Source organism: Columba livia, chromosome 4 (assembly GCF_036013475.1).
Source record: "Columba livia isolate bColLiv1 breed racing homer chromosome 4, bColLiv1.pat.W.v2, whole genome shotgun sequence".
NCBI classification, from domain to species: domain Eukaryota; kingdom Metazoa; phylum Chordata; class Aves; order Columbiformes; family Columbidae; genus Columba; species Columba livia.
Window position 1 is genome coordinate 28,805,520 of NC_088605.1, and position 26,745 is coordinate 28,832,264.

Consider the following 26,745-nt stretch of genomic DNA (forward strand, 5'->3'; position numbering starts at 1 on the left):
AAGTTCAGCAAGAACAAGTGTCAGGTTTTGCACCTGGGACATGGCAACCCTGGCTGTACATACAGACTGGGAGACAAGATTCTGGAAAGCAACTCTGTGGAAAAAGATCTGGGGGTTCTGATTGATGGCAAGTTGAACATGAGCCAGCAGGGTGCCCTGGCAACCAAGAGGGCCACCCATGTCCTGGGTGCATCTAGCACAGCATTGCCAGCCAGGCGAGGGAGGTGATTGTCCCGCTCTGCTCTGCACTGGTGCAGCCTCACCTGGAGCAGTGGTTGCAGATCTGGGAGACACAGGATAAAAAAGATACTAAGCTACTGAACAGTGTCCAGAAGAGAGCTGCAAAACTGGTGAAGGGTTTGGAGGGGAAGCCATATGAGAAGCAGCTCAGTCACTTGGTTTGTTCAGCCTGGAGAAGAGGAGACTAAGAGAAGACCTCATCACAGTCTACAGCTTCCTCACAAGGGGAGGAGGAAGGGCAGGTGTGGAACTCTTCTCTCTGGTGACCAATGACAGAACCCAAGGGAACAACATGAAGGTGTGCCAGAGGAGATTTTGGTTGGAAATCAGGAAAAGGTTCTTCATCCAGAGGGTGGTGGAGCACTGGAACAGGTTCCCCAGAGGGGTGTCACAGCCCCAAGCCTGACAGTGTTCAAGAAGAGACTGGACAACATGCTCAGACACGTGGTGTGAACTGTGAGGTCGTCATATGCAGGGACAACAGTTGGACTCAATGATCCTTGTGGGTCCCTTCCAACTCAGGACATTCTATGATTCGTACAGATGAAATGAAGGTCAGCAAGTCAGTACAGCACAGGTTTACACAAGAAAATCATCAGAGCTCATTTCTGTTTGGTTGTTTTCTCCATGCTCCCTCAGAGTGACCATCGCCTCTCTAAGAAGAGTGATGTAGCTCAGACGTCTCTTTCCTTAGCTGGGGGCTACTAGGCTCTAATTTCCCCATCCCAAAGAAGACTTTGAGGTGGCATTTCTTGGCTTTTCTTACAGAATAGTCTCTGCACAACCATCACACCTAGGAGAGATTTAAACCACAATTGTAAGAAAGACTCCTGGGTTCTTCAGTGTCTCTGGCACCTTTACAAAGTAACTAATAAAAGCATTGGCAAACCAGAAGGCAAATGGCAGCCAGCAAGTTTTGGAGGGAACATTGGCTACAGTTTTCAAAAGTGGAATGACTTTTCCTTCTTACTGCATTTCCTGTGAGATCCTGCTCTTCAGTCAAGCACTAAATCTCAATGTAATTGCATCATTCATTTTTGCCATGGTAGGGAGAAAAACTTAGCCTCAAATGGATAGGATAGCATAACCTGAATTTATGTTACATTGCCCAAGTTAGCTGAAATGCTATTTGGGATAAAAGAAGGACATATGCAATAGTGGAAACTGCAGTACGATGCGTTACAGATTTTCCTGCAAGAGGGAGTTTATTCAGAGAGCCAAGAAGTAGAGCTCACGCTATGTGTGGGAGGGCTGGACACAACAACAAAACAAAGGAAGCACTTTAAGGACATGATGATTGTGCTCTGAAAAAATTAGAAGTCTGGACTTTAGGTCAATTTGAAAAGCCGTATACAGGAGGCAGCAGGCACACCAGGTTTATAAAGTTAGGTGAGAAATGTACAGCCCTGCATTATTATGAATCACAAAAACCAACTTGCTCCACATGAAGAACAGCAGATAATGTGAAACCCCCATTTACCAAGATGAATCAAAGCATTTGGTGCAAATGGTCTGAGATACGAGTGTTGATGCTGGCATTACTCACATTCCTCTCCCCACACTGCACGGTGGGCAACAGGAATTTACAATTTACAACTGGCAGACTGCTTGAACGTTCTCCCAATATGTTAACCGTTGTCTTGTTTTGTATAGTTTTTTCCTAACATCATGGCTCCTTCACAAGGCTTTGTTGTGGGCAAGGTTATGCACATGGCAAAGATTCCCATATGGAATGGTTTAATGGCTCTGGGATATCAATGCGATCACTGTGGTTTGCAACAGATGGGGCTTGGCTAGACATTTACCGTGGGTGTTTTTACAATTGTTTTATGCAGCTTTCCTGTCACCACGTGGAGGTAAAGCAGACAAGTGAAGTTTACAGAGGTGGAGAAGCTGGCTAGAAGGTACATGTTGGCCAAAAGAAAGAGAAAATGAAAGAAACTAGAGAGTTAACAAGTAATGCTCATGGCTGCATCTGAATTTTAATTAGTACCTGGCCCTGTAAGTGCCACTTAGGTACTGTTCTTACTATCAGCCATGGGGCAGCCATTAACTCTTCTCCAGGTTGTGACTAATCCAACCAGTCAAGCCAACAGCCAGAGCAGAGACAACAGCCTCATCTCCTTCACCTTTTTCAGCCTGACTTCCACTTTCTTCCACCCCCAGAGATAACAACATGTTATGCAACAACATACATATTAATGTCACCATGTGGACAGACTCTGGGTTGAAACATTGCAGCCTGAGTTACAGCTCACAGTCATGAAAAGCAGTTGAAAAAAATCACTAAAGGTTTCTGAGGTTCAGGTTGGGTTCAAGTTTAGGCTGGGGTTATATTCCGCAGAATCAAGGTTATTTTAGGTCCTCAGCTTGGGATTTCCCTCAGGGTTTCTCTTTTTGCAAAGCAATGCAGGTTGAATCTGCAGCCCGTGTGTGCTGGTTACCACTTGTAGTTCCTCCGAGGAACTGCCAGCTTTGAAACCACCCTGAGAGAGACAGAAGATGGCAATGGGCAGTGGTGAAAATGGGCTTGTTGAGGGTTGAAGGCACCCTTCAACTTCTGCTGATTTCCAAAGCAGGAGGCTGGGAAGCACCAAGTGTCCACAGGCTTGCTGAGGGAGCATGGAGCAGGCGAGAGTCAATTTGCTCTCAATGTTCAGGAAGACAGCATGGAGATAGGAACACCATAACCCTCCCCAGCTCGATTCAAAAGAAAGCCTACCTTTGACCCTTCCACAGGTTCAGCTAATCTCAAATATAACAGAGCCACAGATCTCCTACTCCCAGGGTAAAGGAGCAACAGAGAGGGTAGCGTAGGGCAGCATCCGGGCAAGTAGCGAAACAAAAATAAACTGAAAGAAAGAAGGACATTTAGAGGAAAAGAATGAGGATTTGTGCAAAAGCAATGACATTTTTGATAGAATAAAAAGCATATTAGCTGAAAGCCAAGTGCTGGATCCAGGGAGGAGACTTGAATCATCCCCTTGGATCTGCTCCACTCTTAATAAAACATTAACTGTTCATTGAGAGAGAGCACACGTGTGTGCATGAATCAGTAGCCTGGTGGGTCTGCTTTTGAGAGATGAGACTTCCTGAGCACCAGTCCCTCTCCTAGTAAATGTTGTTTATCCAAAGTGGAACGACTTCAAGAGGAGAGGCTCCTCGGATGAAGTAGCGACAGGAGACCTGGACAGGTCCCTTAACTACTCCACCATTCAACAAAGAGGACACGCTCACAAACCTCTTCCTCTCTTTCTCTTTAAAGCATTCCAAACAGAAATATTTTGGGGGTTGGTTGGAGAAACAAACCAACCAACCAACAAAACCAACAAACAACCACACACACAAAAAAAAAAACAACCCAAAGAAACAAAAAACCCCAAAGCCACACTCAAACAAACCTGGAAACCAGAATCCCTCTCAGTACTTTCTGACTCGGATTTACCCTTGCATTTTTTCAGCTGTAGGGCAGCCCTGGTGCAGACACAAGGGACGGAGCAGATCCCACACACAGGCAACCCAATTTCTACAAGCACTGCTGAAAGCAGCACCTCTCATAGCAGCAGGGACTCGCTCTCCCATAACAGGCAGCCACCTGTCTTGGGCTTCACTGCAGCCACGAAGTCAAGAGCAATAGCAAGCCTGTTTTAATTAAACACTGTTTAAACACACCAAACAGTAATGGTCACGTACATATGTCAGCTGGTCACATTCAGCTCTTAGCCAGCATGGTTTCAAAACTTGTTTGTGTTTCACATCAGCTATTTCCTGGAGGATCAATCCCTGCTAGCAGGCTGGATGCTTAAAAGCAGTGTTTCTTGGCCATGTTAAACTCAAAGTACAACCTAACATTGTGAGGGAAGAAAAGAGACTGTCCTTCTTGTATCACATATTTTTTGAAGGCTGGAAGAGCAGGAATGAAATGGCACACTTAGTAGTAAGTTAATAAACTGGTACTGCTTTGTAAAACTGCTCATTTTGTTTCCAGTTGCACACTTTCACCTGGGCACTGCCAATCAGGAAAGTTATGTTGCCATTGCCATGACCAGAGAGGAGAATGTTTTGTTGCCATCATGTCTGCTATCACCTTCCTATGTCTTATGAATCAGCCGTGGACTGCAAATCACAGGCTGCACAAGACTTCTCTAGCACAAATATTACTATAGTTTCCCTTACATCAGGAGAAAGTAGAGATTTGGCTCAATATGCCACGGGACTGCACTGTTCATCCTGATTTGCACCCCGAGATGCAACGCACATACACAGAAAGAGGGATCTGCCCTAATTCATACAGCTACTGAGCTGGATGAGCCCCAGTGCTGTGGCATTCCCAAACCAGAGGGAAGGCAGCAGAGCTGAGGGGTGAGAAGGAAACAAGGGTGACAGCCCCAGGAGAGGCATGGACCACTGCAAGTGCTCCCACAAGAGACTTGGCTTCCCTACTGCAGAAATCCTTGGCTTCCTCCTGGTGCTGGGATGAGGAGGGAGCAAGTACTCTTAACACACACACACACACACACACACACACACACACACACAGACACGCACTCACACGCACACACACGCAGAACATTCTTCTGCACTGGGACACTCCCAGTTGCTTTGAAACTCATAAATTTATGTACAGAACTCGAAGGGGCAAAATTGCACTGACACAGTTGGGATAAGGATTTGAGGATCACAGGTTCATAGGAACAGGCACGGGCAATGAGACCATGCAGATTATTTGCAGACCAAGATGAAAAACACCAGATGGGTTGGTTTCCTGTCATGTTGGAGCTCTTCCCCCAGCACTGTGCAGTGCCAATGTCGTCTGGGTGCTTTGCATTCCTTTCCAATTCAGCAAATTCAACTTTGTGAGTCATCCAAGTGGATGGCTGAGCTAGATCAAATACAGGGCATGCCTTGCTAAGATAATTAAGCAGTTAGTAGAAAGAAGCTTACACCAGGCCCTAGTAATTGCCCGGCACAGCTCTGCTAGACTGAAAGCAGCAGCCGCTTCCACATGAATAATCCTCATGTTGGAAGGCCTGCTATTAGTTCTGAGCAAATTGAATCCATGCAGTAACAGCACAGAAGATACATCAACAAACTGAAGTATCTTGAGGGTTCACCTCTTCCTAGAAAAAAAATTTAATTCCTCTAGTTACCGCTTTTTATGGGAATTACAGATGTGCTTAAAATGTAGGGGAAGTTCTTTAAGTCTTTCTGAACACAAACACGTGCAAACCAGCTCCAATCTGGATCAGAATCACAGAAACAGAATGGCTGAGGTTGGAAGGCAATTCTGGAGGTCATCTAGTCCAATCACCTGCTCAAGCAGGGCCTCCTAGAGCTGGTTCCCCAAGGCAGCTTTTTAAGGACGGAGACTTCACAACTTCCCTGGGAAACTTGTGCCAGTGCTCAGTCACTCTCACAGTAAAAAAGTGGTTCCTGGTGTTCAGGAGCATGCTGATAAGGTTGATTTGGGACCAAAAATTGATAGCACTGACAGAAATCTACCATAATGAATTTCACTGAATTTCAGAGCTACTCGAACATTTGTAAGAGTTACCTAGAAAACACCAGCCTGACAATAACACAAAGTACAGGTTGGGCCAACTCTTTGATCATATCTATTATACTATAAACACATACTACCAGTCGCAAAAGCATTATACCCACGTTCCAAATATACATTAATATATGCATATTCTATTCTCATATTCCACATAGTTATGTGTATGTGGGATATATACATGTTGATGTATTTACCCATTGCCCTTCCTTTCTCATTCACACTGAAAGCAAAAGCAGTTCCTTTCTCCAAAGTAAGAAATCTCTCTTAGGAGCACGTTGAACAGACTTAGCAGTCTGGATCTCAGACATTTGTATAAAATTACACACACACTAAACTAAAAGTCTCCTAACTGTTACATGAAGGGGGAATATTTGCAATTAAGCAAGAGATTGCACTTTTATAAGAAAAGAAAGATTCAAACCTTAACTATCATATCAAAATGCATCTGATATATTCATGGCATCCCAGGAAACCTGCAATTACTACACAGAATAAGAAAAATTTGCAGGTTCCTTGAAAGCCAACTGCTAAACTCATTAAGTCTTCCTGGAATAACAACATATTCCCTCGTGCCTTAGCTAGACCTGTCAACAACAGGGGCCCTGACAAACCCCCCATATTTGCTGGTTACTGCTCTTATCCTTGGGGTCCTTACATCACACTGTGATTCTTGTCTCCCGGGCACAGCACAGCTGGCTGCAGCTTCCTCTGGAGCCTACCAGGACTGTTCCTGAAATGACCCCACATTTGTCACCGCACACGTAGCCTGTGTCTCCTTTACTTCCTCTTCCCTCTGATCCGTAGCCACCTGATCACCTCCTCTATGGAAGAGCAGCTCTATTCAGAGGGAATGGAGCAGGACCAGCAAACTACTCCCATGTTGCAGAACATACTTACAACATGGGACAATTTACAACAGCAAGGCACCTGCAAGCTCTCCGTCAGCAGAGTATGCTACTGCTAGGCCTGACCTAGCGTCTATACACGTACTCGCAGAACTACTTCAACATGCTTGGATGACTGAGTTATTATCTTCTTGCAACAAGATGTTTGTCTTTCAGTCATCAAGCAATCTGTGCAAAATATTAACTCATGTAATAAAAAATCCAATTACTTGAATTAATAAAGTTTAATTAAATTATAATTAAAATTAATCACAATTTAAACAAATTAGTTTTAAACAAGGAAAATTATCTTAATATTTTCAAATGTTTTCAACTTACACCTTTTTCAGAAACACTGATAACTAAGAATTTCTCTGAGAAAGCAATGTTAACAAACTGAAAGATGAATAAAAGCACTTAATAGTTTTAGTGGTACTTATATTTTCCTAAAAGATTGGCTTGAACAGAAATCTAACCTTTTGGGTTTTAACAAAATGAAACATTTCTTTGCCAATTCTTTTCCAATTTCTGTAACTGCATCTATACCACTGTCACTAGAAATGTTGTAGTTGTTAGGAAATGATCAAGCACGGAAACAGTATGTTACTTTCTGGTGATGCTATTCCCTGTATTTTTTTCCCTCCAATCAGGTCTCTTTTAGGTAAAAAAAAAAAACAAACCAAACCAAAACGACAACAAAAAAAAATCATAACAACCCTTTCCATAGACCTCCTGATCATTTAACTGGTACTAAGCAAATAAGGCTACGGGGGTGATGAATTGTTCTCCTAAAGCACAGGCCACAGATGAAGTTACACAAGAATGGAAATTCCAGCCTTACAAACACCATCCAGGGTAGCCTGGATCCACAGCTAAATTCAAGCTTAAAAGACAGGTCCTATCTTTACGATGAGCTAAGCTAAGTGAATCTTAACTTCTGAGCAGACTTGAAACAATGACTTGGAAACCAGCTAATACACTCAGAGGCAAAAGGTTTTCATCTCCATAAATTTTTGGTTTTGCAAGAAGATTTCCTTATATATCAGCTGGTTCTAGAGATGACAGAAGGGCATCCTGATTCCAACTTCTCCTGTTCATACTGGAATAAGGTCCCCAGAATGGGAAGGTCTAGTTCCTAGTCTGGCAGCTATGTCTAAGAAAATTCATCATGCAATCCATTTGAGAGGGTTTGGCTTTAGATGTTAAAAGACAAACACGTTACTGACTGACCTGCTCAAATAGTTTTTGTTTGTAGGCACCTAGAATAAGAACAGTATTCTTGTCCATCTTTTGGATTACATTACCGTAATTTTACAAATCAAGTGGTGACATAAACATAAAGCAAAAAAGGACTAGAAATTATGTACAGTTTGAGAATTTACAGCTCTTTAATTTTGTTGTTAGAATGGCAATATATTTTTTCTCAAAGCTCTTCACAGTCTAGGCAATTAGATTATACATATACTTAAAACTGTCTTATGTCTGTATTGACATAAAATGTATTGCCTCCAAGGGAACACAATATGCAAGCAATGTGCAAACACACAGTAAAACAAACAACCAAACCCAACCAACCAACCAAACAAACAAATGGAAAAGGAAGAAAAGTCAAGTCTTTCTCCACAAGTAAGAAACTTGTTACATGGAAAGTACATGGTTTACTCAAAAACACAGAAAGTTGGTAGCAGACAGGATCTCCAAGCCAACCTTTGGAATCTTTAACTAATAATCCACCAAACACAAATGCATCTCAGCCTCTTTTCTCTGTTTTCACTGATGTTTATTGCTGTTTGTATGCATACACTAATAATAACTTGCTAGCTCTCTGTATTATCATTGAAGATGCATGAGTCTCCATTTTGGGATGGTTTCACATTTTAAGCAAGAATTGTCCTTACTGGTCATAGACACAGAGCAAACTAGGCAGCCAGGAAAGCAGGTGATGTCTTTTAAAAAGATATGTGCTACATACTGCCAGCTTCTACTATACCATATTGAACCAGGTAGCCCAGGCACACACCTCCCTTCAAGGGCAGAAATAAAATGCTCCACCTAATGCTTCCAGGGACATACACAGACAAAGAAGCATTGGGTTCTTGGCACACCTAGAAGAAAAGTACATAATTCTTGCTTGCATGACTTGGCTCAGCTCAGCCAGGCAGTCCGGAAGAGAGTGGCTCCTTTCTGCCCATTCCTAGGAATCTCTTCCCAAACCTTCTGAAACATGCAGAGGACTAACATCCAACTTGCAAAAACACAAGCAAAAAGAAACCACTTCCATGAAGCTTTAGAAGGATCTACAGTCACAACTGGCAAAGACTTTTGCTACTGTGAAACAGCACTGGGAACTGATTTAACAAGTAAATTAAGTATTTTCTACACCTTGTATATACGCAAGTCTCATACCCTCAGGCATGCTGTCAACGAATGCAACTGCAACTCTGTCATGACAGCTCTGCATTCAACAGCACCTTTCTCAGGGGAAAAATGCCAGGGTTTCAGCCAAACTGTAATAGCAGGTCATTGCCTACAAGGCTTGAGTTTAATTATTGGCTAAACAGAATTCCAAGATTTAGATTTAGTTTGCACTATGTTTGTTCTTTGGCCATTAGCAAGTATTTAAATAAAGTTAACTGGCTGCTTGTAAGGTCATTTCAACGACTTTTGCAACAAAGTCTGGGAAGTTCTTGCGCATACAGGCTGCATGGCAGACACAGATTTGCCTGTTGGCAGTGAAGTGTGCAACATGCAACTTCAGTGACCAATATAATTGTTTCAGTCAGGTTCTCAGAGTTGTGACCCCTTTTTCCTATGTAGAACTGCATATGAGCTGTCTGTTTCTATATTCATCCTAATTTTTAAGGCTCAAACTGTTGAAATAAATGGCAACAGAACAAGCAAAGTGGAGGAAGGCTGTAGAGAAAGCAATTGCATTTTTCTGATAACTACAAACTGATTTTTTCCCCAAAAATATTACGCATTTATCTTTGAAGAGAATCACGGTTCCACAACACAGCCATGCCCTATGACATTGCTTTTAAAAAACGTTCAAACATGACTAGTCTAAAACCAACATCTCTCTTAGGCACATGCTTCTTTGTCAGGCAAGAATTTAAACTCTATGCTTCCTTCATAGTTAACAGCTGCATTAAACAACTCAACTGGCACCATAAATTATACAATTAGCAATCTCTTGTGCTTGAGCCAGTCCTAAATTATGTGACAATTTGTGGCTTGATTGGGTAGTTTGCATAATTAACACAACATATGTTCTAAATCCTGTCTTTGCTCACAAAGTTGCAATAATCTGCAGACCAAGAATTGCTTTATTAAGATCATGAACTTCTCAAATGCATTTATTAAACTGTTAGCAGAAAATTAACAATTGACAAGGAAAAAAAAGGGAGAAAAAACCCAATAGAGATGGTACTCCTATAAATGTTCACATAGTTCTAATAATAATACAGCAAAATAAAAGAAGACATGGCATATTCAAGCATTTGTGAACAGCATGCTGTATGCTTCCCCAAGGAGGCAAGTTGCAGCTTCTAACAGCTGAGTCAAACTGGATAATGCGAGTTATGGCATATTGTTGATTAAAAGTAAGAAAAGAAAGCCATATTTTATCATAGAATTATCCATTATTTTTTTCAGAACTAGTATAGGCACAGGGATTTTGATAATGTAATTTTGTCATGTTACCGTTGGAGTTGGTACATTAAAAGTAGTGTACCAGGGGAAAATTAACCTAACTGTACCTGGCTCTAAAGCCCAGAGGAGGCCACAAAGATGATCAGAGGGCTGGATCACCTCTCCAGTGAAGACAATCCGAGAGAGTTGGGGTTGTTTAGCCTGGAGAAGAGAAGGTTTTGGGGACACCTTATTGCAGCCTTTCAGTGCTTACAAGTGGCCTATAAGAAAATTGGAGAGGGACTTTTTACAAGGACATGTAGTGATAGAACAAGGGGTAATGGCTTTAAACTGAAAGAGGGTAGATTTAGATTAAATATAAGGAAGAAATTCTTCACCATGAGGGTGGTGAGACACTGGAACAGGCTGTCCAGAGAAGCTGTGGATGTCCCATCCCTGGAAGTGCTCAGCTGGATGGGGCTTTGAGCAACCTGGTCTAGTGGAAGGTGTTCCTGCCCATGGCAGGGGGGTTTGAACTGGATGATCTTTAAGTTCTCTTCCAGCCCAAACCATTCTGTGGTTCTGTGACCCTGTGATTCTAAGGTAGCAGTTACCTCTCAGAAGAGAGATGTTAGAATCACTGGGAAAATGTCAACACAGTGCTCTGGAGACACTACAAGAAACATCAGAAATTATTTAAGGAAGAAAATGTTATCTCACTAAATTCATCTGTGGATAAATTCAGATTTATTTTATTTTATTTTATTTTTTCTCAAAGAGATAAATAGAACTACAAGAAACACCAAGACAGCACAGGAGGTGAAATGAAGATCTATTAAATAATGAAAGACACAGGGAAATAAACAGGGGTGACAATTATTTCCTTTTCCTTAACACAGAGGAAAGAGGCAGCAATCAATCAGGTTATCAAGCAGCAGGCTTAAAACCAACACAGGGAAATACATTTACAACCTCTTCAAAAGGTCCAAAGCACATCTTTATCAAAAAATAACCTGATCAGAGCCATAGTGTAAGTCTTATATATAGCTTATATAAAATTTGTGGCTGAGGATTTCCAAAGCTGAAAAGTTCTTGAACATGCCTTCAGGCACTCTGTGCATCATTTCTTTTATCCCTTCCAATGGCTTTTGTTACTGTCCATTTCTTAATATAGGGTACTCAGCTATATGGACAATTATGGAGATCTCTTGTGCAGGGACTAGCCCTGGTGTAGAAACAGCTATAAATAATGCTCTTAGCAGTAGAACTTACCTTGGTTTGGAGAAGGAAAAGAAGCCAAGATAATGTAAAGACCTTAGAGCTGCACCTCCAGTAGAGCACTTCTTCACAGAACAATGCTGATGAAAGAATTTTATAGACTAGACTTCCTCTATGTTTCCCATGCTCGTGGTGATGTGAGAAAACTACAAATTAGTATGTGCTGGCACCAAGACGTTCAGAGATCTACAAGTCTATCCTTGGTTTAATAGTGAGTTCATCGAAACCAAGAACAGAAACAGCATTATGTGTTTCTAATTGGTCACAACCAACATTTCATGTGTGGAACTCGACATTCCCAAACTATTTGATCAGACTTTAAATAGAGTTTGAGCTAAAATAAAAATCCATTGAGTCCATTTGTTCTGCAGAAAAAGGCAGCAAACTGTCTGAGTTAATGTTGCCATTGTGAGTTCTTTACTGAAGTCCTTTAAACAAATAAGATGTCAAAGTATTTCACAAAACCATGGATAATGTCACATAGGAATAAAAAAATCAAAAGTTCTGTGACCAAGCCCTGTGCTTATATACTGTCGTAACAGTCTGGTTTTGTCTGAGGGCTCCCTGTACAACTGCAGGTTTGCACATGCATATGCAAGGGAAGTGACTGAGCTTCAGCTTGCACATTTGTACCATGTTGTCCAGGCAATTTACAAAGAAACAGGTGACTTTTGTGGTGAACTCTATAGGATTAATTGAAAGGAAATAAAATGAGCCTCTTTCAAGACTTTCTATGAAGTCCTTCATTTAAAATATCTTATTTGGTTATTTACTTAAAGAGCTTTTAAGATGATATTGCCTTATCTGAAAGAGCTTGGTAATGAAAGGAAGAAAACCCAGTCCTTTCAACTAACTCCTTCCATCAACTGCAGATTCTAGCTTATCTATTCAATGTGTTTCACATTTGAGTGTTTTTTAAAAGACACAGCACTGAAATGCAAGAATTGATACACCAATTTAAAAATATCTCAGAAGCAAGGTAAGCAGCCCTAGAGTGCTAAACGTTGTCATACACCATATGGCCTGATGGTTTAAGTCTGCACAGAGCACTTATACAGGATCTGTTAATCTCAGGAGAGCAATATCAAGGCAAACTTATCTGAGTACTGCCAGGTACAGTAAGGCAGCAGCCAAAGGCCTTGTTCACAGACATACCCAATCAGCATCAGCTGTGCCCTGGTTTCCTTCTTCCAGCCTTCTTAATTCTACAAGGTTTTGCACTTGGTGGGCTATCAGAAAGCAAATACCATTGCAAACCTTTGTGCACCCAAGTGCTGTGCTTTGGGATGCAAGAGAACAGGACCTAGGTTCTAAAAGAGAAGGAAAATTAGTTGCTTTCAGATAAATAGGAGTCCAAGAAGGAAAAATAAATGCCACTTTTTTAATACCGGCCTTTCTTTTTCCAATCTTTTCTTTCTAAAAAAAAAATATCTTCCCTCCTTCCCCCCCCACCTTACACAGGAGAAAGAAAGGAACTGACAATACAATTTCTGTGTAGAAAAGGAGAAAAATGCAGTAATACCATTTCATTTAGGGTGAGTAGAGAGTAGCCCGCACTCCAAGCACCACAGAAGAAGACACCACCACATGCACCAGAGAGCAATGCTAAATACAGTAATCGCAAGGTGGAATTGGATACACTCCAGTACCTCCTACAGAGGTCACTTAAACATCCCTTTCCCCAGTACGAGTTCCTGGCCAGGTCTAGGCCTTGCTCAGGTCTTTTTTCCTGAGGTCCATGGGTTTCACCCAGCTACTGCACTGAGCCCAAGAGAAGTAAGGATACTTCACAGCTTGGATCACGCCAGAGTAGTTAAATTCCCGACATCTTCAAGAATGTAACTATTCCCACCAACCTTGAACAAGATTATTTCTGCTTTCAGTACATAATTGTGAAAAACAAAACTTCCATATCTTGGAAAATGACCATATTATATGAGGAGTGGGGGATCTTGGCAGGTGGCTAGAATTAGCAGCCTATGCAGAATTCCTTTCTAGCATTGATTACTTACAATGAGCACCAGAAACCCCCCATAGTGAGCAGCAGAACGACTATGCCATTAAGACCAGCGGGTACTGTTTATTCCTAAACTGGTTTCCTTTTTCTGACTCCAGGATGGACTTTTCTTCAGGATTTTTCCCTGTCCAGCAGGCTGTACTTTTCCTGCTGACAGTGCAGAAGCCCATGCATAGAAAAACAGTCGCATCAAGACAAAAAGAGGCAGCACTTCTCCAGTGATTGCTTACATAGACTTTGCTTCTATTATTTTTCAAATTACCACTTTAAAGGATGAACATTTTTCTTCTTTGCTAGAAAGGACAGGATGAGGTAGGAACTCAGTCTGACGACTCTGCCACAAAGCAATTGATGGGAGCTTCCTGCCTCCTTGGTTTAGCTCATGGAATAACAACCTCTACAGCTACCACCTCATCCTTTCCAAAAAAACTCAGAGTAAGCTTGCCAGACTTTCCAAATAATGACTTTTCATGTTTTCTGCTTTTCCTTTTTGAAGGCTAATTGCCTGTTCACTCTACTGCAGGATGTTATGCCTACATACACGCCAACCATTCAGCAGAGACCTCAGAGCCTTGGGACTGCTCTACAGCACTCTGCTGGGACTCTCTATGTTACTGTCACCCTGCTGGGCTGCGTTTCAAAGAAAGACAGAATAGGAACAAAAAAACTAACCCTCCAGAAGCCAGCAAAATTATTAGGCCCCATAAAGAAAGGCTCCCATAAGAGGTACACGCATTTCCTGTGAGGGTGACTGCCTGAGAAAGTTAGAGGGAGATTTCTGAAGGGACTAAGGAGCCTAATGGTATAAGTAAATGCCAAGCTAGGTATTCAGAAGTTTGTTGCTTCTGTCCTCAACTTTTGGTATCATAAAGCATCTAAAAAATATGGTCCTCTGTCACCTCACAGAGCTGCAAAGCAGGAATCAAAATCAAGCTCCAGCTCTGACAAGATGACAAAGGTGGCTGCCACCAGCCTGCAATGCTGGCCCTTCTAGTATTTTTAGCTAACACTTTGTGGCTGGTTGATATAAACTCATCAATAAATCAGTATGCTTTCCTAGCAGAGGGCTCTTAGGAGCTGGCTGCCTTGGCTTTTGGGCTGTGTGAGCAGTGCTGCTGCTGCCACACCAGGGTCTGGGTACCACCACTGCTGCAGTTGTCACTGGCTCAGTCCTCACCATGCCTGGCTGGTGGGAGCACCTCTGCCAGGGTGGCCAGGAGCCAGGCAGGGCCAGTGCCCTGGTGCCACAAGGGCTGTGCCACAGCTCTGGACTCACCAGGAAACTACCCATGGGCTCCTGGGAGTTGGCACAGAAGAGAGAGACATGGTTTATCACACATTCAGGCTTAAGCTAAGACTAAATTACCCATGCGTTCTCCAAGCAGATGTTTGACTTAGCTTCAGCCATCCCAGCCCCATGGGCAAATCCCAGACCAAGCACCACACAACATGGTGCTGTCCTGCCACTTGCAGACTGTTACAGCCAGAGGAGTCATGTCGGCCTTTGCAATTTGCCTCGCATGAGATTTCTTGCGTGAGCTAACCAAGGTTGAATCGATTCAATTTCTTTTTATATTTCAGGGATTATTAACATATGCAAAGGAAAATAAATCTCACAAGGAGGAATCTTATTACAAATGGTGAAATCTTTAACTTGTTCACAGCAGTGTATTCCACGGAGCTAAGCCAGTGTTGACCAGCTGAGTTTCTGTCCCTTCATGTTTAATGATGAAGATACAGACCTGGTTCAGAGCTTTATGATATAGAAAAGCTTTGTAATGCAATACAGACCAACTCCATACAAATGTTTCCAACATTGTTCTTATTTCCACAGCAGACGTTTAGAAGAGAGTGGCACAACAGTGTGACTTGAGAAACCTTTATTAGAATTAGAACAAGAAAGAACAAACAAACAGAAAACAACCATTAATGCCCAGGGTGATTTTCAAAACCTCTTTGGCAATTTCCTCTCCCCTCCTTTTTACAAATATGGGAACAGTTAACCACTCAGGAAGAACACTTTGCGAATTTGGAGACCTGAAGAATTCCCCTGTTAGAGTTAACCCACATTAAAACAAAGATTTCATTTCTTTTATCTAATGAAGGATAAACATAATATTTTCTGTGGCAAAATATAAAACAGGTTTCTCTTCACCCCACTTTAGTCAGCTGAGATTTTAAATAGCTCTTTAAAAGTGTCGTGTAACAACCAGACTAGGAGCACCTCAGTGAAAAGCCAAGGAAAAATCTTTCTGACTTTTTACACAAAGCACATCAAAAGAAGAAAAGCAGCCCACCAGAGACCAGATCTTACATCCCCTCTGAGGGGAGAAAGGACTTTGTTACAGCTACAAGGAGTCAGCACGGTAGTGAACTTGTCAGCCAGAGTAAGACTAACCAGAAATGTCTTCTTCCTTCCAGCCAGCAAGACTCCCCCCACCAGCCAAAGAGCCTTTGCACAGCTCCCAGGGTGAGCCCTGATGTCCACTGCCCTGCTGGGAAAGAAAGTCTGTGAAACTTGGAGGCCGTTCAGTCAGAAACTTGTGACTCAGCTCAGTTTCTCAGCTTTCCTTGCAGCTCAGATAACCCCCTCCCTCTTGTACCCACCTCCAGACCTCTGACACGGCCTAGCTGGTCAGATGTTTTTCATGTCTGGGTGTCAAAGCCCATCTACTTTTTGATACACACACATCTTCAGGGGATAAAACAAGCCAGAGTTCAAGGAGCTCAGCTGTGACCATGAACCGGCCTGTCTGCCCTGCAGTAAGTGTAGCAAGAAGACAGGCAAGAAGACAGAGATATCATGTGGTGTCCAGGTATTTTTCAGGGGTGCCAGGAAAAGCAGAAGGGACCAGAAGCTTTCTGTGGCTTAGGACAGCAAGCTGGTGTGTTAGCATATTTTTATCCAAAATGTTTGTGGATAAAGATGCAATGAGGTACCTGCCATGTTCACATGCACCTATCCATACCATTGTCTGCACGTAGGATGCTCTTTAGACACTTCAGAAATAACCTCTGCAAGTCTTGGCAAATACAGTGATTGTCTTGTCTAAAAAGGGATTTTTCTATACAGTAAAAGTTATACTAAATGTGAAGTATAATTTAAGCTGAAAATGTTAGGATGTACTGGGGTGATAAAGGGGAAAGAAAAGCACAGTAAGAAAAAGAAATTTAAAAATTCAAACAAAGCAACAAAAAACATGGGAAAACAATAGCACTTCTGTCTTTAAACAGCACAAAATATTTCAGTCTAAGCACAGCACAGAATAACTTCATGTTCAGATGTTCACACATCCTCTTAACAACTGGAAAAAATGTTGCATTGAATTGAAAAGACCTTTTTTGACCGTGGAAATCCATAGGCAATGTAACCACAAAAGCTGGCATTTTCATGCTGTCCTGTATCCACACATATACTAGTTTGCTCTTACCTGTACAGCTGTTGCATGTTGGGAAGCTAAAGAAAAAAAACAAAATTCATGATCTGGAAGTAGATCAAACATCTTTACGACACACAAAACCAGGCACTCTATCCCTATTAAAATTCAGCAGGGGTGATATATAAAAAACCTTGCAGACTACTGTGAGAATTTACCTTCAGGAAAGCTGACCTCTTTCATAGCCATGAGGAAGATTTTTCACAAAAAGCTCACTTTAATGTTATTATTGCAACTGAAAATCTTTCTGTGTGCCCATGAGCTGACTGCATTGCTTGTTATCCTGGAGACGATGATTGCAGGACAGTCTGACAAATTCAGACAACTTTAAAAGTAAGCAGATGGCGATTTATCTGCTGTGAGAAATCCAGCAAGTTCTAGACTTGTTTACTAGCCCCAGACTAGAACAGCTCATCAAACTGCAGCACTTAAAACCAGAGCTGAAGCTCAAATATTTAAGTGTGTTTTGGAAAGACTCTGTGTACACTGAAAATCTTGGGTTGGATCCAAAAGTTGTATTTGAAACTGCCATGTCCTAATTAAAATAGTGTAGTCCCAAATGCTCACTTAGAATGATAACTTAAGCACATTTCATGAATTGAATTGGTTTAGTAAATGGAGATAGGAAAATTTCTTCACAATTAATTTTCATTTATTTGAATGTCTAAACAATTTTACAGTCTCATGTTTCCTTCAACAGCCTGATTAAATGGACTTAGAAATACTAAAGGCCGAGGCATAGTTTCTTCAATGTCTTCCAGAATTTTGACTGCACAATTCTATAAATTCTGGCCTGATACTGAATGGAAGTTTCTGTGTTTGAATCACTTAAAGTTGGTCAAGGCATTAATAAAAACTTGTGAAGAGAAAAAAAGATATTCACTTCCTATTTAAAAGCAGAAGATTTGTATTATTAATTTCCTTGAAAAATTAATGTCCAAGTTCCCCATCAAAAATGCAGAGTTTCAGAAGTTTTAAAAGAAAAACAAACTAGATCTATTCTGAGAGGATTTTCTTGTTAGCAATCATCAGCCACAAAGACAAATTAGGGTTTCATGACACTTAAGCAACATTTGCATTTCAAAACTGCAGGAAGAGGAGCTTGAAGTTTTTGAAGAAAGGAGAAAGTAAGCGTGTGAATATGGCTCTGTTAAGGCAAATAATAGACTTCTACATACAGTTTGACACTTCAGATGCTGGAACATCCAGAGAGAGTTAATGAGAAAGACAAGAAGACACAGAGGACAGAAGAAAATGTCACTATTGAAAAGGTTAATGAGCAAAAAACAATTCATTATATAAAAAAGAAATGTTCCATGAGCAACAGAATTCCTGATGCCTGAATTGTAGCAATTTAGAGAGGAAATGGACTTGAGGAAAACAAAACTGAAGGAAACCTCCCCCTAGTCTCGATGTCTCTTATGACCCCTCTACTAGACCTGAGACGACACACGCTGCAGGTAGCCTGGGAATACATCCACGCTGACCTGCGTCCCTACTCTGCCAGAGCGTGTGATAGCTGAGATCTCCCTTCTCTGAGTCTTTCTCCTCTATCCAGGCCAATTTTTCACCAGGCCAGCATGAACTCTCTTCTTTGAGACTTCCAAGCTCTTTCAAATATGTTTGGAATCAGCAAAGTATTCCAAATTTGTTAGAGAAGCTGACAGACAAAAGGGAGGAGGATCACAAATCTCACCACTGCAGGAGCCAGATGCAAAATAAGGCTGGCTTGATGACAGTGTGGACATGTATGTACCCTCAGTAGGAAAAGGAATTTCAGACTAAGAGGGTTTTTTGTTCTGAAACTAACACAACACATTTTTAAGCTGCAAAAGCTTGCCAAATTCAAAGCAGAAAGCTTGAATTTTTCTTAATAGAAGAAGGCAATTAGCCACATGAGCAAGTCACCAAAGAGCTGATTCTACATTTCTTATGTTTTCCACACTATATGCTGGTCCAAAAAATCCTCCCATATTTTAGCCAAAGTGAATTAAGTATGATGGCCTAACTTAAACAGGGCAGGCAGTGATCTCTCAGGCCTGTGAACAAATCTCCAGCATGACACGGCAATGGTAGACATCCATTAGTCACGGACACAATCATGCGATAGCTTGTTGACAGCGAGGACTCCACAAGTACTCCTAAAAAGTGAGCTGAATAGACCTACTGCAAATGTGGATCTTCAACCAGCAGAGACTGCAAACTCTTCAAAATGCTTCTCTTTGCACAAGCAGCCCAAGCACCACCCTGCTTGGGTTCTTTGTCTAATTAAGACTGTAATCCATCAATCTGCATAGGCAAGCACAGCTCACAGTATGCCGTTGGAAGCGACTGTTATTCGCAGCCGTAAATAGTGCCTTGCACGTTCTGTTCAGGAGTGCTGCAGCACTTCTGCACTGCTCTGCACAGCAGTGACGCAGGTGAGGGCTGCAAGGACTTGACACAGCCAAGCTCTGCGTGAGGCAGCCTGTGCTGGCCACGCTGCAAGATCACCCTGTATCCTCAAACAGGGTGCTGCCATGGGAGGAATACAAGGAGAGAAAGTGCTTATTCCAGTTGGAGTTGTCTACTTATTTCAGGCAACACTTTCCCCCTTTCAGAAAGCATCTATGAGACTGCAAAGTGGTCAAGACCTCATCCTATGTCTTTGTTAGACAAGATGCCTGGTGCCTGGTGCCCCCACTGCTTGGGAGCACTTTTGCAATTCCAGCTCAGCAGCTTGAGTGCCAGCTTCCACGCCTCCATCCTCTGTGCCACATGCTTCCTCAAGGATCCAACAAATACCTGGCCTTGTTTGGCTGGGAAGCATTTGCTGCAGCAGACACAGAGAGGAACCCTTCCTCTAGGGTTGTGTTCCCACTCCGTGCTGAATCCCACGGGCCAGACTAGGTGACTGCTTGCTCAGGCAGGGCTGTCAGCAAGGAGTGTCCCTCCATCACCATTTGCAGAGCAGACTGGTGGAACCTCATGTTTCATGCAGTTGGACTAGATGTTCTCCAGAGGTCCCTTCCAACCCTAACCATTCTGTGATTCTGAGACTATTGCAGTGAAATGCATCTGGCAGGAGGAGATAACTTGCAAAAAACTAGGGTGAGAAGATTTGAGTGTTGGCAAACCTAACAAGCTGGATTCCCATAAAGATCTTGAAGGATTTGGCAGAACTCAAATTACATTTTTAAACAGTTACTGTAAGTGTAAATGTTATTTTATCCACCCCCTTGAACTATATCATCCTGGCCAGCCACCAGGCAACCACACCCACGCTCTTACTTTTACAGCTGCAGAGATGGGGTCAAGATCGTCTATGTTCTGTGTAACTCAAAACCTGTTATTAAAGTAATTCATTTGCAAATAAATCATCTTTGTTATGCAGCTCCAAGTAAAGAAGGAATAAAATAACTGCTTGTGAGCTTAAGCTCGCTTGCTGAATGCAAATCCTACTCCCTTCCCTGACCACATTTAAATAGTTAAAAATAATTTGGTCATCAAGGCACCTCTCCTTATTTCATTCAAATCTGAGAAAGTTGATACAGTAATCAATAAAGAAAAACAAAAAGGAAAAAAAAGAAAGAAACAAACCCAAGGTTTATCAGGTGATGGCTCTTCACAGGAAAAGATCAAAGGATCATACAGCACCCAAAAGTCTAACACTGAGCCAGAACGTGACCAGGAACATTATTTCTTCTTATTTTCACCATTCTTCTAGCACAAGCATGTGAATGCAAACCTGTACCCAGCCAAGTCAGGGTAACGCCCCATTGACTTTGATGGAGGCAGGATCTCAGCTACTGTGAAGGGGAGGAAAACTGCCAAGGGATTTCTGGGAGGAAACAAGTAGCCTAATTTTCAAAAGCACTTTGTGTCATCTGGCTTTAAATAGTTAGGAGGACTAACTAACTAATAGTTAGTTAGGAGGATAAACTAATAGTAGCAGGACCTTGCATCTACATAAACCTGATACAGTTGTCTGTTTACTGGCATTCTGTTGGGTTTTTTTGGTTTGTTGGTTTGGGTTTTGTTTGTTCAGTTGTTGTTGCTGGGGTTTTGGTTTTGTTTTTTCTTTGTTTGTTGGGGTTTTTTGTGTGTTGTTTTTTTTTTTAATTATGTTTTTGGGTTTTTTTACTTTCCCCTTTTCACAAGTCCATCTTTGGAAGGTTTTTCTGGATTTAGAGGAATGTCATCAAATATTTTGAATGATAGGCCAGAGACATAACATATTTTCTTCTAGTCCTTAGGTAAGAATTTAAGGTTTGTTTACTGCTGCAAGTCTGCACATAGTTATAGCTTTTTCCAGTACCTTCTTCTATGTTTCTGCAAGATACTGGATATGCATGAGAAAAGCAAACAAATTTATCATTAATCAAACCTGGCCTGCAAGATTCATTATATCTTTAAACAAAACAAATAAAGGAATAACTTGTTATAAAGCACAATGTTATTTTATGCTTGCTGCAATATTCACAAATATACATAAAGATTAGGCAGTTTTCATGTGAGGAATTAAAGCCACAGGATAAGCTTTAAAGTAATACCACATCCAGTATAATATTTTGCTGAAACTAAAACAGCTAGAACCAAACTTTTCTCTTACATTGCGGTATAAGGAATTCTGAAAAAAAATCCACAACCCATATTCAATGATTTAAAATAACCATTCCTAATTTAGCCTACCTTCTCTGACCCTATATTTTAGGGCCTCTGATGGTCTAGCCACACACTTGCTGCTGTGGCCATAGACCAGATCTTGGCCAATATCTAAGCTGAACTACTTTTTATGTTTGTTTGTTTGTTTTTCATAAAAATGATGTGTTTACATTCATATGCAGTTTTGTAATAGCTATTGAAGAAATGCCACCTGAAAGATCAAATTAAATTTACTTAAATTCATTACTGTCTACAAAAGGACACATTTCGTTGTAGATGTTTCTAAAGATGCCATGCTGCTTCTCACTGTGTGGCCATAAGGCCTATAAACTTAAAACAGACTTCTTCTACAGGAAGATTATACTTCCAGTAATTTTTTTCATTGTTTTAAACTAACATTTTAACACACGCACAAAAAGACATATTTTAATGTGTTAGTATTGGCAATATCTGGAAGTCATTACATTTTCTGAATCCCAGACTAAAATCAAAGAGCACGTAGTAGAAGCAGCGAGCATATTTTTGGATGCTACATGTCAAGCCCATCGCTTTTTCCCTCCCTATGGTCTCCGTGACGCATACCCCAGGTTCTTTATAGATCGCATGTTGCAAAGTGCCTTTCTGAAAGTAACACTGCGTGTTTCTGCTCAGAAATTTCTTAGCAGCTTACAGGAGAGAACAATAAGCCATCTGTCATGCAAAGTCTGGGCTGTTACAACCAAAGGGAGAATTGAATGAAAAAAATATGACCTAGCAGAGCAGCCTTTGTCAATAATTCACCATTTTCCTCCACCTCCCCTCTCTTTCTCTTCATGGGACCTATCTCAGACGTCTATCGAGCACAACAGTGGTAACAACCTGTGAGGAGACCGTTCCCACCACCGGTTCTCCCACACCATTACTCTTGCGGTACTTGCCACCCATTATCTGGAAATATCATTTGTCAACATGTGTCTAGCTGTGACAAGCTTGAGGACATAGCAGTGATGCTCCCTGGCATTGCCAGGGAACAGCCTCAGTTGCTGAGTCTCAGAGTAAAATTAGCCATTAGTCCCAACAGTATTGTTACTCACTGCGCCTTTCCCGCTTTTTGGCTCCTCAAATATGTAAAAAGCAAAGTTGCACACTATTTTTACGCTTCAGAGAGAGATGTGCCAGGCTAAGGACATGAGTAAGATTTGGCAAAAAGGAAAATATATATTATCAATGGTCTCTTATTCACTCATCTTCCAAAAAACAGCACCACCAGAACAAAGGCACGACTGTTCCTGCACAATAAAGGGTACATTGATAGCGCTTCTTAAACCAAGCCAGCACACTCTCGACATTTCCCTCTCGTTGAATCTTCATGAAACTCTTACCGCTGCTCATTTTTCATTTCTGTCATGATCACTGACAACAGCTTATATAAAGTGGAAATTCCAAGTAAATTTTCTATTGAAACTGTCTAACGCTTTTTGAATAATATTACCTTTTGGGTCTTTACAAAAGTCTGCAGCACTGTGTCCTACATTTTAGTTACAGAAGCATGCACAAAGTCAGTAGGATCATAAAAAATCAGATAGGAGCTAGTATCAGAGAGGACAAACCCTACCCAGGCAAAATTAGAAACAAAGATGAAAAAATATTTCAGCATCACTACAGTTACATACCTTTTAATTTTGGTAGTGATATAAATACAAGGCCAAGGGATGATGCATGTGACTGATTATCTGGCATGTTAGTAGTTCTGCTAGAAGAAAATTAATGGTTATTTATTTTTCAGAGTTTTCAGTAGACTAAAAAAATAACTTCAGTTAGGAAGGTGAAATATTTGTGTTTAAATGTGAAGCATTTTGAACGAAATCATTCTGAGTTCTAAAATATTTTGTTGATATTTTTAAGATGATATAGAGGCTTTTAAAACTATGTCTTATTTTCCCCAGTAGAAATCATAATTTGCTGTGATAAACCCATTTTTTTCAAAGCATATTAAATTGCTGCCTAGGTTCATTAAAGAAGTTTGAACAGAAATATTTCACTCAGCCCTTACTGTCTCAGTCTTGTCTAGACTGGGATTTGTTAATCTAAGGGAATAGCACTGGTATATTCTTGTCATATTATCAGCCAAAAGCATTTGGAAAAATGCATGCTGTTTTCCAAAAATATAACTGTAATAAGCACACAGGGAAAGTGATCTCTCTTTTGATATGAATTACAAAAGGTGAAAAAGGAGAGACAGACTATTCCTAATCTACAGGAATGCTGAAAGCTGGGACATAAAGGGATGCTTTCCAAGTACTCAGAGCAAGAATGCTGCTCAGTTTATCCCATGGAGCTGATACACCCCAGCACAATAAACGTGACTGTTGCTTTTATTGATAGGAGTGACTGTGAGCTTGTATAATAGAAAGGATTGTACCAAACAAGGTCTAAGAAGCTGTTCATCCTGCCTGCTGTTCTTCAAGCAAAATGCATTGTTTTTCTTTATATTAATCCACCAGTAATATCTTCCCAATTTTAACTTTTAGGGCCTGAGAAATTTTTCCATATAGCAACACTGAAGCTGTTCTGCCTGGCTATGGCATGGTAAAATGTGAACAGAAAGGAAGTATGTGTCCTGGTGAACAGACACCTGGCCTTAAAGGGTTTAAAGAACAGCACAGTAATAAATATATTCTTAAAGAAAAAAATAACTTCTAAAATATGAAATTTGAGCCAATATTTAAAAACACAGCTGCAAGCTTCAACAAAGGTGAAAAATCGCAATTGATTTCAGAGACTGGAAGCTGGTAGTCACCTTCCATGTAGACACATGGTCACAAGACCAGCAGTGACGACTTCTAAAGAGATGCAGAATACTAAACATCACAGTTTATTACCAGTAAATAATGGCTAATAATTTGTCTTTCTTATTAATAAACTCCAGAATATGCCTCCACATGGCTGTTTTAGTTTCATGCTTGTGCATCAACTTCTACTACCAATACCAGTTTGAGCTTGTAATATTTCTTTTCAATGAGTTAAAAAAAAAGGACAGATGTTTCTGATTTTCCTCTTAACACATGACAACGTAGAAATGTATTGTGGAATCTGGCATTGACTCATTCCTGAAGTACCGTTACCACATGTCCCAATCACAAAACAGCAACACATAGTATAATGTTTCTGGAAAGAATCTTGTTGCAATAAAATGGATCACAAAAAGCTTGCAATCTATGAATTCTGCCCAGAATATAAACCACCAAATATTCCTTCTAGTAAGTATTTCATATTGGAAAGCAATGCACAAACTGGGGTGGAGGTGAAAAGGAGGGGGTGGAAGTTGGTTGTACTTCACAGGAAAATCCATTCCTGTTCAAAAATCAGTGCAAACTGCTGATCACAACAACAAATTTTTAAAATCACACAGAACATCTTTTGCAATCTGGGAAAAAATATCCAATGAACATACTATTTGGAGAAAATGTTTATAAATTAATAAATCAAAAGAAAGACTAGCACATCTACCTGGTTTGATATTCTTTATCACACAGGCCAGAGGACTTCCCTGAGTTAGTGCCAATTTGAACTAAACACATCTCTCTCAGTAAAAAATCAACTCATGGTTTCAAAAACTCCCAGTGTTGGGTAACACACCACAAAACTTGGAAAGATACCTGGTTAAAAGCTTGTTACATGTCACAGGGTCTGTGTCCAGGCTCAAGGGTGTTATTTCTCAGAAAAGAGCTTATAATCTTCAGGTTCCCTTCATCCTCCTTTTCAAAAGCTGGGCAGCTTGCTCAGCATTTTTCAGCACACACACACACACACTTATTTCCCAGACTAAACCTTCTCTCACACCAATGGTATCCCTGTCCTTGAGCGAAACCCCCCAAGCTTCCCTTGAACCCACATTCAAACAACTCCATTAGTACTTCTGGCCCCACCACCACCTTGGGAGCTCATAACTAAATAAACGAGAATCTCTCATCGCTTTTACCATTGCTTTTCCAAAGGTCAAACATGTTTCTTGCACGTGCACAGACTGCTTATCCCACACAGTATTACCTGAGGAGCACGTCAGCCCATCCAGGGCAGAGCATGCCCTGATAATACACATCTGCTCCCACCTTGCTTGATCAAATGACCTGTTGAAGTACCTTGGGCAAGTCGCTCCAGGCCTCGGCAACTTATTTTGTATCCCACCTTTAAATTAAGATTTAGGGACCCACAGCAGGGAGAAGGACAGCGGAGTGACCCATTCATTATAATTACAGAAATGATGTCTAGCTCACACAGGCCGAAGCACACTGGCTCACTGTTGTCAGAGGTGGATTTCTTAGGTGCTTGTCCCTTGCACCTTCTGAACTTCATCCACAGTTCAGAGCTCCCCAAGGCATCTTTATTTCATGAAATACAGACAAGCTCAGGAAGCTGAGGGTTAATTTTAACCCATGCCTCTCGCCAATTAAGTGACCAAGTTGAAGCAGGGTGAAGTGTTCAGGATGCGGTTGCCTGGAGGGGTGACTGGACAACAGCCGGGACTGACTAGCAGGATGTCTGCTTCACCTGTCAGGCTTAAGGATGATGCTTTCCCCCCTCTAGAGGAAAATCTAGCAATTCAGGAGCAGGGCGATGCCTCCTGCGTCTGCTCCAAGCACAGCTCTCACCCAAGATGGAAACTTCGAGCGTCACAGACTAGTGGGAAGTTTCACATGCTGTGTCACTAAGTAGAGACTTTCTTCTGAATCTGGTTTTACTCTCAAACCAACAGCAAGACTTTCAGGCAACTCATCCTAGGAATGGGAAAGAAATTACCAAATGGTTAAAAAAAATACTAAAAATGTAGAGGAGCAGAATAGTGACTGTGTGAGAGGAAGGCAGCCAGCCTTTTGGCATGGTTCCTGGATTACAGGTCTGACACAGGGAAGATGCCAGGCATATTTAATTTTTCCACTCTTTTACACATATTTCCTTCTGTCTTCCCTATTTAGAGTGACAGCTTTAGGGAAAAGAGACATATTCTTGTAATTCGTTTTACATAAAGCTATCTTGCATAATAAAGCTGAAGACCACCAAGATGCAAAGGATAAG

General features: G+C 41.2%; 1 protein-coding gene across 7 annotated transcripts in view; it reads right to left on the minus strand.

Moving 5' to 3' along the window:
• LNX1 (ligand of numb-protein X 1) overlaps positions 1-26,745 on the minus strand; it is a 157,400-nt gene that overhangs the window by 104,107 nt on the left and 26,548 nt on the right. Inside the window, exon 1 of one of the 7 annotated variants that reach the window (XM_065060904.1) lies at positions 23,343-23,422. The exons of 5 other annotated variants lie outside the window; for them this stretch is intronic. The gene's annotated coding sequence lies outside the window, so the exon portion shown is untranslated. Of the gene's footprint in view, positions 1-2,962; positions 3,093-23,342; positions 23,423-26,745 lie in introns of those variants that run through there. One more of the 7 variants, XM_065060901.1, reaches the window with a different exon arrangement.